The sequence below is a fragment of the Xyrauchen texanus genome, chromosome 48 (genome assembly GCF_025860055.1).
Source record: "Xyrauchen texanus isolate HMW12.3.18 chromosome 48, RBS_HiC_50CHRs, whole genome shotgun sequence".
NCBI lineage: Eukaryota > Metazoa > Chordata > Actinopteri > Cypriniformes > Catostomidae > Xyrauchen > Xyrauchen texanus.
In genome coordinates, this window is record NC_068323.1 from 22,785,541 (window position 1) to 22,803,771 (window position 18,231).

An 18,231-nucleotide genomic window follows, 5' to 3' on the forward strand; every position below is an offset into this window, starting at 1 on the left:
CACAATAGCTTCTTTGTGTTCTCACGCAATAGTTTAGCATTTCTTCGTGTTCTCACAGAATAGTTTCTCATTTCTTCGCAATAGTTACTTTGTGTACTCACACAATAGTTTTGCATTTCCTTGCAATAGTTTCTTTGTGTTCCCTCACAATAGTTTTGCATTTACTCGCAATAGTTTTGCATTTCCTCGCAATAGTTTCTTTTTGTTCCCTCGCAATAGTTTTGCATTTCCTCGCAATAGTTTCTTTGTGTTCCCTCACAATAGTTTTGCATTTCCTCGCAATAGTTTCTTTGTGTTCCCTCACAATAGTTTTGCATTTCCTCGCAATAGTTTCTTTGTGTTCCCTCACAATAGTTTTGCATTTCCTCGCAATAGTTTCTTTTTGTTCCCTCACAATAGTTTAGTATTTCCTCGCAATAGTTTTGCATTTCCTCGCAATAGTTTTGCATTTCCTCGCAATAGTTTTGCATTTCCTCGCAATAGTTTTGCATTTCCTCGCAATAGTTTTGCATTTCCTCGCAACAGTTTTGCATTTCCTCGCAACAGTTTTGCATTTCCTCGCAACAGTTTTGCATTTCCTCGCAACAGTTTCTTTGTGTTACCTCACAATATTTTCGCATTTCCTTACATAATTTTATATTCCCTAGCAAAAGTTTTGCATTTCCTCACAATAGTTTCTTTGTGTTCTCATGCAATATTTTAGCATTTCCTTGCAATAGTTTCTCTCGTGCAATAGTTGATGCATTTCCTCACAATAGCTTCTTTGTGTTCTCACTAATAGTTTAGCATTTCTTCGTGTTCTCACAGAATAGTTTCTCATTTCTTCATAATAGTTACTTTGTGTACTCACACAATAGTTTTGCATTTCCTTGCAATAGTTTCTTTGTGTTCCCTCACAATAGTTTTGCATTTACTCGCAATAGTTTTGCATTTCCTCGCAATAGTTTCTTTTTGTTCCCTCGCAATAGTTTTGCATTTCCTCGCAATAGTTTCTTTGTGTTCCCTCACAATAGTTTTGCATTTCCTCGCAATAGTTTCTTTGTGTTCCCTCACAATAGTTTAGTATTTCCTCGCAATATTTTTGCATTTCCTCGCAATAGTTTTGCATTTCCTCGCAATAGTTTTGCATTTCCTCGCAATAGTTTCTTTGTGTTCCCTCACAATAGTTTAGTATTTCCTCACAATAGTTTTGCATTTCCTCGCAACAGTTTTGCATTTCCTCGCAATAGTTTCTTTGTGTTCCCTCACAATAGTTTTGCATTTCCTCGCAACAGTTTTGCATTTCCTCGCAATAGTTTCTTTGTGTTCCCTCGCAACAGTTTTGCATTTCCTCGCAATAGTTTCTTTGTGTTCCCTCACAATAGTTTAGCATTTCCTCGCATTAGTTTTGCATTTCCTTACATAAGTTTTATATTTCTTCGCAATAGTTTCTTCATGTACTCACGCAATCATTTTGCATTTCCTTGCAATAGTTTCTTTATGTTCTCCTTGCAATAGTTTCAGCATTTCTTACATAAGTTTTATATTCCCTAGCAACTGTTTTGCGTTTCCTCGCAACAGTTTCTTTGTGTTACCTCACAATAGTTTCGCATTTCCTTACATAATTTTATATTCCCTAGCAAAAGTTTTGCATTTCCTCACAATAGTTTCTTTGTGTTCTCATGCAATATTTTAGCATTTCCTTGCAATAGTTTCTCTCGTGCAATAGTTGGTGCATTTCCTCACAATAGCTTCTTTGTGTTCTCACGCAATAGTTTAGCATTTCTTCGTGTTCTCACAGAATAGTTTCTCATTTCTTCGCAATAGTTACTTTGTGTACTCACACAATAGTTTTGCATTTCCTTGCAATAGTTTCTTTGTGTTCCCTCACAATAGTTTTGCATTTACTCGCAATAGTTTTGCATTTCCTCGCAATAGTTTCTTTTTGTTCCCTCGCAATAGTTTTGCATTTCCTCGCAATAGTTTAGGATTTCCTCGCAATAGTTTAGCATTTTCTCGCAATAGTTTAGCATTTTCTCGCAATAGTTACTTTTTGTTCCCTCGCAATAGTTTTGCATTTACTCTCAATAGTTTCGCATTTCCTCTCAATAGTTTCTTTGTGTTCCCTCGCAATAGTTTCTTTGTGTTCCCTCGCAATAGTTTAGCGTTTCCTCGCAACAGTTTTGCGTTTCCTCACAACAGTTTAGCGTTTCCTCGCAACAGTTTTGCGTTTCCTCGCAACAGTTTTGCGTTTCCTCGCAACAGTTTCTTTGTGTTCCCTCACAATAGTTTCACATTTCCTTACATAATTTTTATATTCCCTAGCAAAAGTTTTGCATTTCCTCACAATAGTTTTGCATTTCTTCGCAATAGTTTCTTTGTGTTACCTCACAATATTTTCGCATTTCCTTACATAATTTTATATTCCCTAGCAAAAGTTTTGCATTTCCTCACAATAGTTTCTTTGTGTTCCCTCGCAATAGTTTCTTTGTGTTCTCATGCAATATTTTAGCATTTCCTTGCAATAGTTTCTCTCGTGCAATAGTTGGTGCATTTCCTCACAATAGCTTCTTTGTGTTCTCACGCAATAGTTTAGCATTTCTTCGTGTTCTCACAGAATAGTTTCTCATTTCTTCGCAATAGTTACTTTGTGTTCCCTCACAATAGTTTTGCATTTACTCACAATAGTTTTGCATTTCCTCGCAATAGTTCCTTTGTGTTCCCTTGCAATAGTTTAGGATTTCCTCGCAATAGTTTAGCATTTTCTCGCAATAGTTTAGCATTTTCTCGCAATAGTTACTTTGTTCACTCGCAATAGTTTAGCATTTCCTCGCAATAGTTTTGCATTTCCTCTCAATAGTTTCTTTGTGTTCCCTCACAATAGTTTAGCATTTCCTCGCAATAGTTTAGCATTTCCTCGCAATAGTTTCTTTGTGTTCCCTCACAATAGTTTCTTTGTGTTCCCTCACAATAGTTTAGCATTTCCTCGCAATAGTTTAGCATTTCCTCGCAATAGTTTAGCATTTCCTCGCAATAGTTTTGCATTTCCTCTCAATAGTTTCTTTGTGTTCCCTTGCAATAGTTTTGCATTTCCTCAAAATAGTTTAGCATTTTCTCGCAATAGTTTATTTTTGTTCACTCACAATAATTTTGCGTTCCCTCACAATAGTTTTGTATATTTTTTCCTCCAAACTACAATTCCAATATCATCATATATTTAACATTTTGTTTTTTTTGTGATTAACACTTCAAACAAAGAAAAGCAAAACATATATACACAGAATCAACATTTAACCCAACTACCACCTTTCCCCCTCCCAATCGCCAACCCCACCCGACCCACAACACCCTTGTGGTCACACATGAGCACATACTCACAAAAACAAATAAAAAATAAAAAATATATAATATTTACACACATTAATAATCTCCACTGCCCCACCCCGAGAGCCCTCCAAGAACGCCACATATTTGCCCCATTTCCCAACAAAAAAAATTGTCTTGCCCTTCATATCTGTTCTTACTTTTACATTTTTGCACTGAAAACACATTAAATTGCCTTTAGTAGGCTTTTTAATGAAAGGTTGTGTGGCAGCGGGGGCGTGGTCAAGCGCCCGTCCGGGAGAGGAAAGCGGTAAGGGCGCTTACACCTGAGCTAAATTATGCCTAACACCTGTCTCTGATTCCAGTGAGCATGAGGAGAGCGGCATAAAAGCAGACACAGAGCCTCCAGTCGAGGAGAGAGAGACGACAAGCAAACCCAGTGTTTGACATTTGTACTGTGTGCGATAATAATACTGTGAGAACCAAAGAGAATTAAAAAAGCTTACCTTGTGGTGAAGACCTGTTTCCTGTCCTCCTTCCCATCGAAAAGCGTTATACTGGTGCCGAAACCCGGGAACTTTAAAGGAAGCATGGAAAGTGGTCGCCCCATAGAGTCCTCCCAGCTGGCAGAAGTCCTCCAGTCCCTCGCGACGCTGCATCAAGGCCACCAGCAATCCCTGCTTGAGCTCAGGCAGGACCAAGATCGCCGGTTTTTCGAAATCATGCGGGCTCAGGCAGAGGACCGGCTCGCTATCCGGAGCCTCCTCAGCCAGGAGGCGGCGTCGGCCACAACCGTGACCCCGGACACCCGCGCTACACTGCCCCCCCCCATGCTACAGAAGATGGGGGCAGCAGATGATCCTGAGGCCTTCCTCGATTTGTTTGAGCGCTCAGAAGAAATTTGGGGCTGGCCCCGAGAACAGTGGGCAGCCTGCCTGATTCCTCTCCTGTCCGGGGAAGCTCAACTTGCGGCACAGCAGCTGACAGCGACGAACCTCCTGGCCTACACCGATCTGAAGAGGTCTATTCTGCAGCGGGTCGGTCGGAGCCCGGCAGAAAATCGCCAGCTCTTCCGGGGCATGAAACTAGGAATGTCCGACTGCCCGTTCGCGTTCGCCCAACAGCTCCGGGACGCCTGTCGGAGGTGGCTGCTCGCGGGGGACCGCGACGTCGAGGGAGTAATCGATCAGGTGGTACTGGAACAGCTCGTTCAACGGCTGCCTCGGAAGACGGCGGGGTGGGTCCAGTGCCATCGCCCGGCGTCGCAGGAGGAAGCTGTTCGGCTGGCGGAGGACCACTTGGCGGCGATCCCGAGGGCAGACGAGCCCTCTTCTTTGTCTCTCTCTCTCTCTCCCTTCCCTTGTGTCTGCCCCTGCCCTCGCCCCCTCCCCTATGTTCTCTCCTTCTGTTCTCTCCCCAGGGCCCGTTCCTGCCCCGCGCAGGCGTGGAGGGTTCCAGAGACCAGCTTCCCGGCCTTGGGAGAATGTACCCTCCCATTCCCCGTCTTTCAGCCGCTCTCCTCCTCAGGTGGGGCGCTCGCCAGCACAAGTGCGGCCGCAACGCCTGGGCCGGCCTGTTGGAGGTGCGGAGACCGGACCACTTCCGGGATCAGTGTCCGCTGATGGAGGTGGGGACGGTGGTGCGGGTCTCCGAAGTCCCGCAGGCTGCCCCCTATCGGGCTGGAGCATACCGGATTCGGTAAGGATCAGGGGGTATTTACCAAGCTTTGCTGGATACCGCTGCAATCAGACCACCATCCACCAATGCTTGGTTCAACCCGGGGCTTTGGGTTTAGCTAAACTGGTGAGGGTGAGGTGTGTGCATGGGGATGTTCACAAGTATCCCATGGTGACTTTGGCGATTAAATTCAGGGGAAAAACCATAGTGTGAAGGCAGCGGTTAGTTCCCGCCTCACCCATCCGCTAATCTTGGGTACTGATTGGCCGAATTTTAAAGATATTTTAGAGGGTATTTGTGCGGATGGGTCCTGCATAAAGAGGTGTGTGGTTGGCTGCTCGGAATTTTTGTTCTTCACAGATTAATTTTTGTTTGCGTCTAATCGTATATGATTATATGCAATTTATTTGATATTATTTTGTTGGCAGGGTGTAATAAACCAACATTGAATATCTCAATGATTTGAATGTGCTTTTTTATTTGGGCATTAAGTTCACAATCTCTATTTGTGTCTCAATTTGCAAGTTTGAGAGTAGAAAAACATGGCAATAGAGTTGGGAAGTTTCATTCAGTTTAATTTTCAACGGTCCATTGCAATGAATCGGTTCAATGATTTGTTCGAAATCATTCAAAAATGTTCACTGAATTCCCTGTCAGGCATTTTACGTTGTACGTTAAATATTACCGTTTTTAACAATGCATTGTCAAAGTCTTGTATTTTTGGACCCTGTTGACTTAAATTGTATGGACCTACAGAGCTGAGATATTCATCTAAAAATCTTAGTTTGCGTTCCACATAAGAAAGACAGTCTTACACATCTGTGATGGCATGAGGATGAGTAAAGTTTTGGAACTATTCCTTTAATCTGCCTCGGACAGGTTGACAAACTCAATTTTAGGGTAGGCTTATATATTCAAATGGTAGGAAAATAAACCAAACAATACATTGACATCTAAATCACTTTTTTACTCTCTATCCAATGCTTTACTCGTCTACCACAATGTAACGTCTTTGAATAATCTGATGAGAATTTCGAAACATTGTCATTTCATAAAATTTGAGCATTTCACTGGCTAAACTGCACAGGAAAATGTCTAGGTCAAAACAAGGACAGTCACGCATCATAGGCAACCACAATTGTTCACATCACTGATCCAGTACGCTTCAATAGAAACAATGAGGAGATCCTGAGCTCTGAGTTCCTGCTTGCATATTAACACACTGTTTGCCTTGAGGGCAGAACTGTTGACATCTTTACTCCGTTGACGACAAGACGACAGCGATGAGTTTAGAGACATTGACATTTACTGTGGGTAAGTGTCACTGAGAGGCTTTGTTTGTAGAATCTTGCAGAATCATGTTGATTTAAGATGAAAAGATTACATGTCTCCAATGCAAACAAATAGATAGTTAATGCATACATTTTTATCTCTTAACAAAGATTTCAGGTTAAAATAAATAATTATTTAAAAGGGAAGTGTAAATATAGAGACTGTAAATTGTTATCTTTTTATTTTTCCACCATGTTAAGCACATTTTTGCCTATATTTTAAATTGGCACTGCAGTGTAACAAATGCATTTTATAAATATTACAAATATTCCATGAAGCCTCTCATAAAACTGCATGCAAAAAATTATTAGAAAATGATTAGCAAAATTCTGTTTTAGGTGTCATTTAGCATGTCAAGTACTTTATTTTATCCCAATAAAAAAAAATGTATTTGCGGCTACTAAACCAACATGCAAACCAAACATGCACATGAACCATATCTGTCAAGTCTCTATGCATGATGGGGAAACATCCAAGTTAAAACATAACATATTTGTAGATTTTGTTTTCTTGAGAGTGCCAACAAAAGCCACAAAAAGTACAATTTCTCAAATAATTAAATGCTTTAAAATCTTGATATGGGTGATTTTCAACAGCATTTATTTCCATTTCGGATGAAATCATCAAATGTTGACTTATCAGATAAGTTTTTGATATGTCTAGATTTGATATGAACATAAAACCTAACATTATTAATTTCAAGGAATATCTTGGGTTCGACTTGTTACGAATTGTACCATTCCTCAATTAAAAAAAACTAAAAATGAATTTATAGTAGTAGATATCCAACGGTGGCGTAGGGATCAAGGCATTACACCACAATAAACATTTAAATACACACTGTTTCGCAAGTAATGCCATAACACATAAATATTACAACTAAACTTGAGTTGTACTGTATGCAATCTTTCAACGCATGTCATGACCATGTAATGCCGCAAACCTGCAAACTTCTTCATGATACATGCAAGGATACCAGAAAGGAGTTGTTTACATGGAGAACACGCCTCCCAGATAACATATAACCAGAAGTTCATTAGCCTAGAAAAGTAGTCCCACCACTGGAAGGACAATTGTGGCAGGGCGGAGGGTGGGTCGTGATTCTACACACCTGGTACCTTATCAGGCTAATCAAGCCTCCGAGAAGGATAAAGGCCGACTGCGGATGGTGGTGCAACAGAGAGATCGCTTACAGGTAGCTGTCCGTCATATATGTGTGTTTGTGTCTTTTTGTTTGATTAAATATTATTTATATTGTCAAGCCGGTTCTCGGCTCCTCTTTCCATAACTCCCTTTACACTTTATGGCTCAAATAACTATGGTGCATTCATCCATGGAATAAAAAATAAAATAAAGTAATTCTGTCTTTAAATCTCACAACTCTTTAATACTTTATTTCTCACAATTTGGCCTTACAACTTGCTATTGCATGATATAAAATCGTAATATCGAAATTGCCAGAAATGCAAGAAAATGAATTAAATATTGCAAGCTATAAAGTTGCAATTGGGTGATAAAATCAATAAATAAAATCAGAATTACAGACCTGGCTTCCAAAAATTAACACACATGATTTTTATTTGTTTTTACAAAGTGAGGGATGAGATTTAAGTATTTTATTTATTTTTTCAACAATTTCACCCAATTTGGAATGCCCAATTCCCAGTGCGCGTAGTGACTCGCCTCAATCTGTGTGGCGGAGGACGAATCCCAGCTTCCTCCGCATCTGTGACCATCAAACAAAGAATCTGATCATGTGGCTTGTTGAGCACATTGCCACAGAAACAAGGCATCCACGTTCAACTCACCACACGCCCCACCAAGAACGAACCACATTATAGCGAGCATGAGGAGAATACCCCATGTGACTTTACCCTCCCTAGAAACCGGGCCAATTTGGTTTCTTAGGAGACCTGGCTGGAGTTACTCAGCACTCCCTGGATTCAAATCAAACTCCAGGGGTGGCAGCTAGAGTCTTTACCACTGACTAGGTGGTAAAGACTGACTGGGTAGCCACTGACTGGCTACCCAGGTCCCCAAAAGTTTTTATACTTTAATCGATAAGAGCTTACCATTTGTTGTATTGAACCTGGACCATTCCTTTAAATCAATGCTACACAAACACTTCAGAATTATTATTTGATCAAGGATCATTTGATTACGAAAATATTACGTATATATGCAGAGTGGTTAATATTTCCCATACTTTGAACATTGTGAACTCCCTTATAAAACAGCATTTCTTCTTGTTGGAGATTTAGTTTGTTGTGTTTATTGATTCAGAATTAAGTCCTTACTTGATGTTTTTGTGGGAACTGGGTGTAACAGGCCTCTGGAGGGGTTCATCTATGCTGCGTGATGATGGAGGACATGATCTTCTTTTCATTTTTACCATATTGGTCATTATCTACAAACCAAAAGAGACACACTTGTCAAACAAACAGTGCAACTCATCGCCTGATCATCCAAGCAATGTCTAAACTAAAGCTAGAGCAGATTTCAAAGACCTTTAAAGGCCTATTTCACGAAATATTTTGACATGTAGCAGGTCCTTTTCCAAACTGACTTAAGGGCCGTTCACACCAAATGAATTTGTGTGTCTGTTTGCACTCTTATTCCATTGTTTTTCTATGTAAACTTGCACAAGATGGATATCTTTGAATGTTTTGCTGTGCTCAGCTGTTTTTCAGCTTTTTGTGCAGGAGTGCCACGTTTCAGTTAAAACAGAACTGCGCCTCAAAAAACACATTCTGTTAAATGTGTTGCCTTTCGTCTAGATTTTTTAAGTGCAAAAATGCGTTCGGTCTGAACGGCACCTTAAACCACATGTCCACCTGGTGTAAACGCCAATCTTCTGTTGTTTTATTATAAATGTGTATTAATGGTTTACCCCAAGATACTCTGATGTCAGTAAAGACTCCCCAGTGAGTTCTTTCGACTGAGGCTGCAGGACTTCGTATTTATCCAGATCTGCCTCCATAACCTCCTCCTGTTAACCATAAATAAAGATTACGGTGAGATGAAAGGAAAAGTTGGTAAAAATTTGTAACACTTAAGGATGCCAAAAGTTCTGGAACTTTTCCGTGACGGCAGTAAAAAAAAAAAAGTGATGATACCAGTCTTTCTACAGAACCGGTAGTACTATCGACTTAGAATAAATGCGCACTGCCTGACTGAAAGGCTTTGTTTTTTATAACTCACATGTGTATTTCTACATACACGGTTGAGAGCGCTTGCAGGTCACTCCTCGCAGTCATGCAGCTTGAACACAACTTATGCACTTCTAGGCATGAGATATTAATGTAATCGCAGTCAATTTTGACTAAATTGAAATGTAAACAGGCCTATTGCTATGTCAAACCCTGACAATATTGTCTCGATGTTTTATGTAATTAAACGGCGCTCTGGAATACTCAATTCTGACTGGTCAATGGTGCCATCTAGTGGTCTGATATTTCTGAGTAACAACCGCATTTATTGGGATTAAGACGTATCAGACCGCTCATCGGGTTTTGAGAACCATCTTTCCAACTTCTTGGTTCACTGTGCGATCACTACAAGTAATCTAATGACATAATTTCAACGCCAATCTATGTTTCATATCCATTCATTCATTTATTTGGCAAGTAGCCTTGTAATAACCTGAATAATGAGGAGCCAGATGATCATTTTCAGTAAATAAGTACCAAGAAAACAAAACAAAAAAACAGGTGGATTGCAGCTGTTCAGCAATTTATTTCTTGTCATATCATTACATAATTTCAATGGAAATCAATACTTTGTCCATTCATAAATTTCTTTGCTTAGTTACAATGTAATAAGCATACAGTCAGCCAGTCGTTATCGCAAAATAAACCCCTTTAGGCTGATACAAACCCAGACGTGACTGTTCACCCTGTCTGTGTTTCTTTTGCATTACCAACCAGCTGACTGTACATTTTCCATTACAACTTACACAGCTCTCTGGAATACTCGATTCTGTCAATGGCACCATCTAGTGGTTTTATATTTCTCTGTAACAACCGCACCTCCACATATCAAACCGCTCATGCGGCTTCTGCGAGCCATCTTTCCCGATTCTTGGATCACTGTGCGATCTCTACAAATAAGCCTACAAAATAAATTCAACTCAAATCAATGTTTCAATGTTATTTATTTGGCAAATAGCCTTGTAATAATCTGGATAATGAGGAAGCAGACGTTCCCTAATTACACAATAAACACCAACAGAACTCACGCAAACCGTTGATGGATTTTAGCTTTACAGCGATTTATTTAAAATCGCACATAATTACTAAATTTCAACACAAATTAAGGTTTTATGTACATTTATTTATTTGGCAAGTAGTCTTGCAATTGGCTTAATAATGGGCAGTCAGACAGTAATTTTCACAAAATAAACATCAAAAGAACTCTGATACACCCTCCTGATCACCCTGTCAGTGTTTATTTATCGATAACAACCGGCTGACTGTACATCATCACTTACTAATCATGCATTGAAGACTTTCACATAAAATTAAAGTACCTAATTTGTTGGCAATGTTTTTTTTTACTTTTCTGTATGTTTGCTTGAATACGTCATACTGCTGTTAGATACTTAACTCTTTTAATGTTTCTTTGTTCTTTATTCTTTTATTACTGAATGTTTACTTGAAAAACATGAAGCAATGTTTACTTATTGGAAATACTGGAAGACTACATGTCACTGTTATAATTTAATTTGTTCATAAAGGAATAAATAAAACAGTGAGTTCAACAGCTTATTAGTTTTTGCTGTAGTTTTGAAATAGATATTGAGAACCATGAATTTTCACTAGCTGGGTTTCAATCCACCTCCATTATTTGTATGCACAGGTTTGAATATTTCATAAAAATACTGGATGTTAACACTAAGATGCAAATATCATTTCCAAAATGCAAATATAAAACATTTCCACTCACTTAAGGCAGATAAGAATAAGAAGACATGCACATAAACTGTGATGGAAATGCAGTTACTGAATATATCCCTATATAATTTGTATAGGAATACAGATGCACATAAAAAAATGTTCTCAGAATACATATTTGCAAATGTATTTTGCTATGAGTATAATACAAATGGACTCCTGAAGCCAACTCTTTTTATAATGTCTGGATTAATGCCTGGATAATAAACAAATACACATGGAATAGTGCATAGTAAGAATTACATGTATTGTACAGTATAAAATACAATGCATAGCCTAATATAAAAATATAAGAAAACATTGGCTCACAGTCTTTTCTTTATTGAAATTATTGCAATAGTTTGTTATATTATCCTTAAGAAAAATAACAATATTAATGCTAATAGGTTTAATTATTGAATCAGCAATAGGGAAAGTGCAGGGACTAGATCCCGTTTGGAGATGAGCAGGAACAGAATTGACAGAATTTGTCCCTGGTTGAAAACAAATTGGGATCCCTGTCATATGATCTCAAATGTTGCTCTGTTTATCAGAATGATTGGCTACTTTTCCTTTGCAGAACTGTCTGCCACGAGTCTGTTACTAAACACAAGACATCTGCGGCTGAACAAGAGCAAACATGAGTGTTTTGTCTGTATGATCTACACTGTAAGTAATTTATAACATTTAATAAAAGAGCTACAGTGGCTTCAACATCCATGTTAATTTCTATTTTGCATCAATTTCCCCAGAAGTGAAGATTTTGTTCTCTTTAACACATGGGATAGAATTGCTGCTTTGTTTGCAATATTCTTATTTTGTCGCATAAATTAAATTGGTAACATGGATGGAAATGTGACTACTGTTATTTGTATCAACTACTTACATTTTGGCATCATCACAAGCCTACTTAAACGAATGCTAAAATGCATAAAGTCATAGCCTTCCACACTCATAATGTGAAATAAAAAGTCTACGTCTAAGTAATTTATGTTAAGTTGAGCCTCGATATCTCTACCCCACAATCAATCTTGCGGCATGCAGAGAAAGAATGTGGGTAAGCATTTTCTCAAATGACATGTTCATACTGAATTACCTCATCATCATCATTATCATCCTCATCGGACTCCACTTCATGTTCAGGGACGTCTGCTGTAGAGCAAAATCGTCAATGAAGAGGGTAAAGATTTACTGAATAAAGTGAACACCCAAATATAAAGGGAGAAAAATAAAGACAAAAACATTTGGCCCCTGAAATCCCCTTTTTTATGTTTTATTCACTGTTTATGGGGAACAATCTGTATAGGCCTGCACTGGGGTTTTACATTTTGCCAGCAATTGCTGTTTTCAAATGAGAAACAGCCATCCAATAAAGAAATGCAAACATTCTGGCTAGTTTATGCCTCTCCTACACTAGAACAGTATTTCCCCACTGTAAGCAGTGTTAGGAAACTGAAAATGTGAGTTTCTAAACCAAAATGGATTAGTGTAAATGTGACCTCAGTGTTGGGTTTTTACTAGGGATATATTTTATTTTTATGAAAATGCATGAGGACGACTCCAAATATGTATGTGTGCAGCCTATTTTTAAACTACAAATTGATTCATTGTTAAACTAATTTGTGTAATTTACCAATATTTCATTAAAGTTAAATATATTGGTACTACAGTAAATGATTGCAATTTACTACAATGATCAAATTGACATGCACAATCTTAGACTGATTATGCTTAAGCCGTCAATGTCAGCGGTCAAGTAAATGTCTTGAGCTTCAATCCTTTATCGGGGTAATGTCTTAAACGGTTTAAGCTAAAATCAATCGACACACGTGGATTTTGCATCGCAGATAAACAACTTGCTTATCCATTGTGCACATGACTCTATGTTTTGACATCAAAAACAAAGAATAATCCAATCATTTTGAATCTCATGTAAAGATTTTTTTAAAGATCATATTGGTGTGCATGTAAACGAGCTAATTGAGATTTCGGTCCAGCAAACATTATGTATGCTAAGCTTAATCTAAAAATTATTAATGACAAAGAATCTATCATCAACAATGATTAACTCTAGGTTGCAGAAGGAAACTTTTGTAGAAGGGAAGACGGAAGCACACTTTCAGAAGTTTTTCAAGGCGAAGTTTTAAATAATTTCTCCTCTCCAGCTAAATATGCAGATAGAGCTATAAATAATCCAGTCTAATGGCTATAGCACAGGAATGACACACTTACAGTATATATATACACACACACACACACACACACACACACACACACACACACACACACACACACACACACACACCATATATCTGTTTAAGTTGAATTTGGAAACTGGCAGCAACTCACTGATGTTCTAACTACTCCTTCACTGCTGATTGTTCATTTCTATGCATATAATATGCTTTAATGACATATTAACTGTGGGTTTGTCACACCTGAGTTAAGTTGTTTAATGATGAACTCGATCTGTCTGTTGAGTTCAGGGTTTTCTTCTTTTGTGTAACATCGCAAGATCTCCTCCATACTCTGAAAACACCAATAAAGACTTGATCACCTCACGTTCTCTGTATTGAAGTAAACTAAACTTCCTTCTGAGGCAACATTTTAGACTTCATTGACACTCCGAATGTGGTGGCTGTTCCAAAAGCTAGATTATGCTGCCTCCAAAGATATCTGATTTTGGCCACATTTTCAGGTAGCATTGTATGTATATTTCCCAGGGTAAATCCAAGATGGCGGATAAAGGGAGAGACATTTTTATTATAAATATACTTTATAAACCATTCAATACTGAAAAGCAGCAGTAAAAAATAGTTTAATATGATAGAAAACTGACTGCTTTACCCAAAACGTCTGTTTGCTATGCGTATTTACACTCATTAGAGGATTGTGTTGTTTCTCTTACGTCACCTGAATTGAAATCAGTTGCGAGTCGAGTCTCGTGCGCTGCGCGTCGGTACAACATATGAATCCAAATGAACATGTATTTATACTAAAGTAATACAATAAGGACTACAAATGATTTAGAAGGGAGTCATTTTTCGAGATTTACGATTATACTTTAAATCACTTTCATGAATCAGCCCCCAAATGTACTCATCATACTTCAAGTCGTCCAGCAAAGTCTTGTAATCCTCTTTGAGGTGCACCGATTGATCCAGGGGAAGAGACGGGTACTTGTTATCATTTTGGAGCAGCACGGCTTTGAGGCTCCTGGATGAGCTGTCAATGAAGAGGCGCCACTCATTCTGGTTACAGGCGATTCTGATTGCCTCAAACAAACTGGTCACATTGTGGCAGAAGCAGAGCCCATCTTGACGGGGGAAGAAGCTGGAAAAAGTCTGGTGACGCTTCCTCTGATCTGCGACTTACACACTTTCATCCATCAAGTTCCACTGCTTGAGCCTAGACGTCAAAAGCTCGGCATTAGACTTGGTGAAACCAAGATCTCTAATCAAGTCATTGAGGTCTTTTTGGTTGTTGTAGTATGGGTTTCTCTCCTTAGCTCCACATCTAAAATTGCCATCTGGATCTACAACATCTTCCTCGCTCTCTGACTTGCTGCTCTCTTCTAAAGACGGCTGCTCTCTCTCGGAGGAGTGGGTGAGGGGAGCTTATGTCAGTATGGCACCGGGGTGATGGATGAAGGTCCGGATATGTGATAGCAGGTGCAGTCTTGCCAGTCCGACATTTGGAAGTAGCAGTTTCTTGAGTGGTCAGTGGGTTCCCGCATAATTCTTGGAATAGTGAACTTCATGGCTCTCTTTTCCCCTCTGAACCATCCTACAAAAATACATTTATTTCACCCATGACTAATGTGTAAGAGATTCTTGCAACATTTTTCATATATTATATATTTTTTCAATAACAAAATTTAAAAAATTAACACATTTTAAAACTTAAAATTCCGAGCAACAAGTTTTTTTGCAGTGCTCGCAGGTGAAATGAGGTGCCCAGGGTTTATCTTGATCCCCCACAGGCATGCCGAAATATGCCTTGTAGGCCTCAGACATCATAGCAGATGCTTCCACACAGTACTTTTCGCTCATATCTTGATAAATTGTCCACAGACAAAGCAAAATGTGTCTGCCGGATGCTTACATCCTCTCGATGCCATCTCAGAAAAATGCAGATATGTATCCACTCAGGCGGCTGGAACTAAACTGAACTGTTGGGCTTCAGGCCCCTTTATTTATACTACTATTTATATTACTGGAAAATTCTAGAATTTACTTGAGTTTACTCAGCACTGAATCTATCTGGAATGTTCTGGAAGGTACATTTCAAAATATCACTGTCCTGGTCACAAAAGCAAAGTTTGTGGGGAATAATAACCATTTTCTAGACTTTTGAGGCATAAGAAATTAGGAAATAACACTTACTACCCAGGAACCCAAAAAAATAATATATATATATATATATATATATATATATATATATATATATATATATATATATATATATATATAATTGTAATACAGTGTAATGTTTCTAAATAGAGTGCAGTGTTGGTCTGACCAAAGCTAATGTTGAATAATTTTCAAAGTATGACACTTTTTATCTTTATTTTTTCATTAATTTCAGTTGTTTAATTAATCCTTATCTCCAACATACATGATCAAAAACTACAATCTGAATTTAGTGAAATGTTCATGGTTCACTTGCAAGTAAACTGTTTAATCCAATGTTGACAAAAGCCCTCTTATTAGAGGAACGTTTGACGTAACAAGGAGTCAGCAAAGTGACGTTGGCTCAGGCTTTTTACTAATCGGATAGGCAGTGACTAAAACAGGAAAGCTAACTCAAATAACACACCTTGTTTGCAGTTAGCGGTTGAGTAATTGTGGATTTACCTCATGGTTCTCATGTCCCAGTAGCTCAGTCAGAACTTTCAAGACGTGCTTGGCCTCTTCCATGCACTTTTTCTTACCTATAATGTGAGCGACATCTTTAAATAATGATTGTACTGTTTACATTCCTGTATAGACCTTTGCAAATTAAGATTTTAGTTATTAAGAGACACTTTCCACAAATAGGTGTCCCATTACTTTTTATTTTTTTTAACATTAGAGGCATGTTTAGACATGTTTGATAAAAATGATGATATATAATTATAATTGACACTTGACTGAAATGTTTCTCATGATCTAAATGGTAAATGGTAAATGGTCTGCACTTATATAGCGCTTTTTTTAACCTCAGAGGTTACCAAAGCGCTTTACACTGTTTCCCAATCACCCATTCACACTCACATTCATACACTAATGGCATGGCAAAAAATCGTTTGATCTGAAGGCGTATACTCAAATGTTTGAAATTAGTTTTGTAGACAAAAATATAATTGTGACACCATATTAATTTATTTAATTATAAAACTAAACTTTTATAAAAAAAAAAAAAAAGAAAATATTTGAAATGGATGACTTGGATCGAATAATTAAGAAATGCATCCAATAAGTGCTCAGCATAGATGGGAACTCCTTCAATACTGTTTAAAAATCATCTCAGGGTGATTCCTCAAGAAGTTGCTTGAGAAAATGTCAAGAGTACATGTCTGCAAAATCTAGATAAAGTGTGACTACTTTGAAGATATATATATATATACACACATATACACAAACATACACTTTCGAATATAACAGAGTTTTGATTTATTTTGGATTTTGTTTAGTCACAACATAATTCCCATAGTTCCATTTCTGTTATTCCATAGTTTTAATGACTTTACTATTATTCTAAAATGTGAAAAAAAAATTATATAAAAATTATACTAAAGAATGAGTGTTTCAAAACTTTTTACCGGTAGTGTACACACGTACACATTTAATGACCAGTTAAAATTAGTTAATGATTAGTTTAAATTAAGTTACTAATTTACTGGGAACTGGTAAGTTGTTCCTCTCTCTCTCCCTCTCTCTCTCTCTCTCCCCCTCTCCCTCTCGCTCTCTCTCTCTCCCTCCCTCTCTCTCTCTCTCCAATTTAACAAATTCAATTATTCCTTTTATTCATATTTATTGTTTATTTAAATTTTTATAGAAAAAAGATAGACGTTAAAACTGTACTCAAACAAAGTAACAGGGTTGCAAAATGTAAAAATTGGTTTAAAAAACAAATAAATAAATAAACAAACAGGGTTTAAACTATTCAGACAGTTCTGACCATAACAAAATCAGCAAACCGTTCAAAATTAAATAAATGTAAAATAAAACAGCTCATATTATATTAATTTGAACCTCATGAGGTGGGACATTTTCAAAAACAAGTCTCCTTTTACTACTTTTCTTTTTGTGTGTGTGTGTGTGTGTGTGTGTGTGTGTGTGTGTGTGTGTGTGTGTGTTTCATTTTGTAACTTATTCATGGAAAGTGCTAAGTGCAAATGGTGGACAAATAATTAAACAAATGGTGATAAACAATTAAATTAGACCCTTTAAAATGGATTTCTTTCATACGTTTATAATAATTAAATGGTGTGGTCATGTAGCTGTTACCTTGAGTTCGCAGGCAGAGGTTCATGAGGAGGGAGATGGCGTATTCCAGCGTGTAGTCAGACGGACAGTCAGATTCATGGAGCTCTTTAACCAACCAGCCAATCAAACCATCTCTAATCATAGCAGACTGTTGTGCTCGTCTAGACATGGCACAAAGCTTCACTTTTAGCATATTTACAGATGAAGCAAGAAGTTTACATACACTTAGGTTGAAGTCATTAAAACTCATTTTTTAACCACTCCACAGATTTCATATTAGCAAACTATAGTTTTAGACAGTCGTTTAGGGTGTTTACTTTGTGTATGACACAAGTCATTTTTCCAACAATTGTTTACGGACAAATTGTTTCACTTTTAATAGACTATATCACATTTCCAGTGGGTCAGAAGAATACATTTTCTAAGTGAACTGTGTGTAACAGGGTTCAGTGGAAAGGAGGAGGTGGTAGCCGGATGAAGCATCAAAGTAATGTTTTAATAAGCTCAAACAGGACAGC

The 18,231-nt window shown here is 37.8% G+C and overlaps 1 pseudogene; it reads right to left on the minus strand.

Moving 5' to 3' along the window:
- LOC127639761 (lisH domain-containing protein ARMC9-like) overlaps window positions 1–18,231 on the minus strand; it is a 63,362-nt pseudogene that overhangs the window by 14,922 nt on the left and 30,209 nt on the right.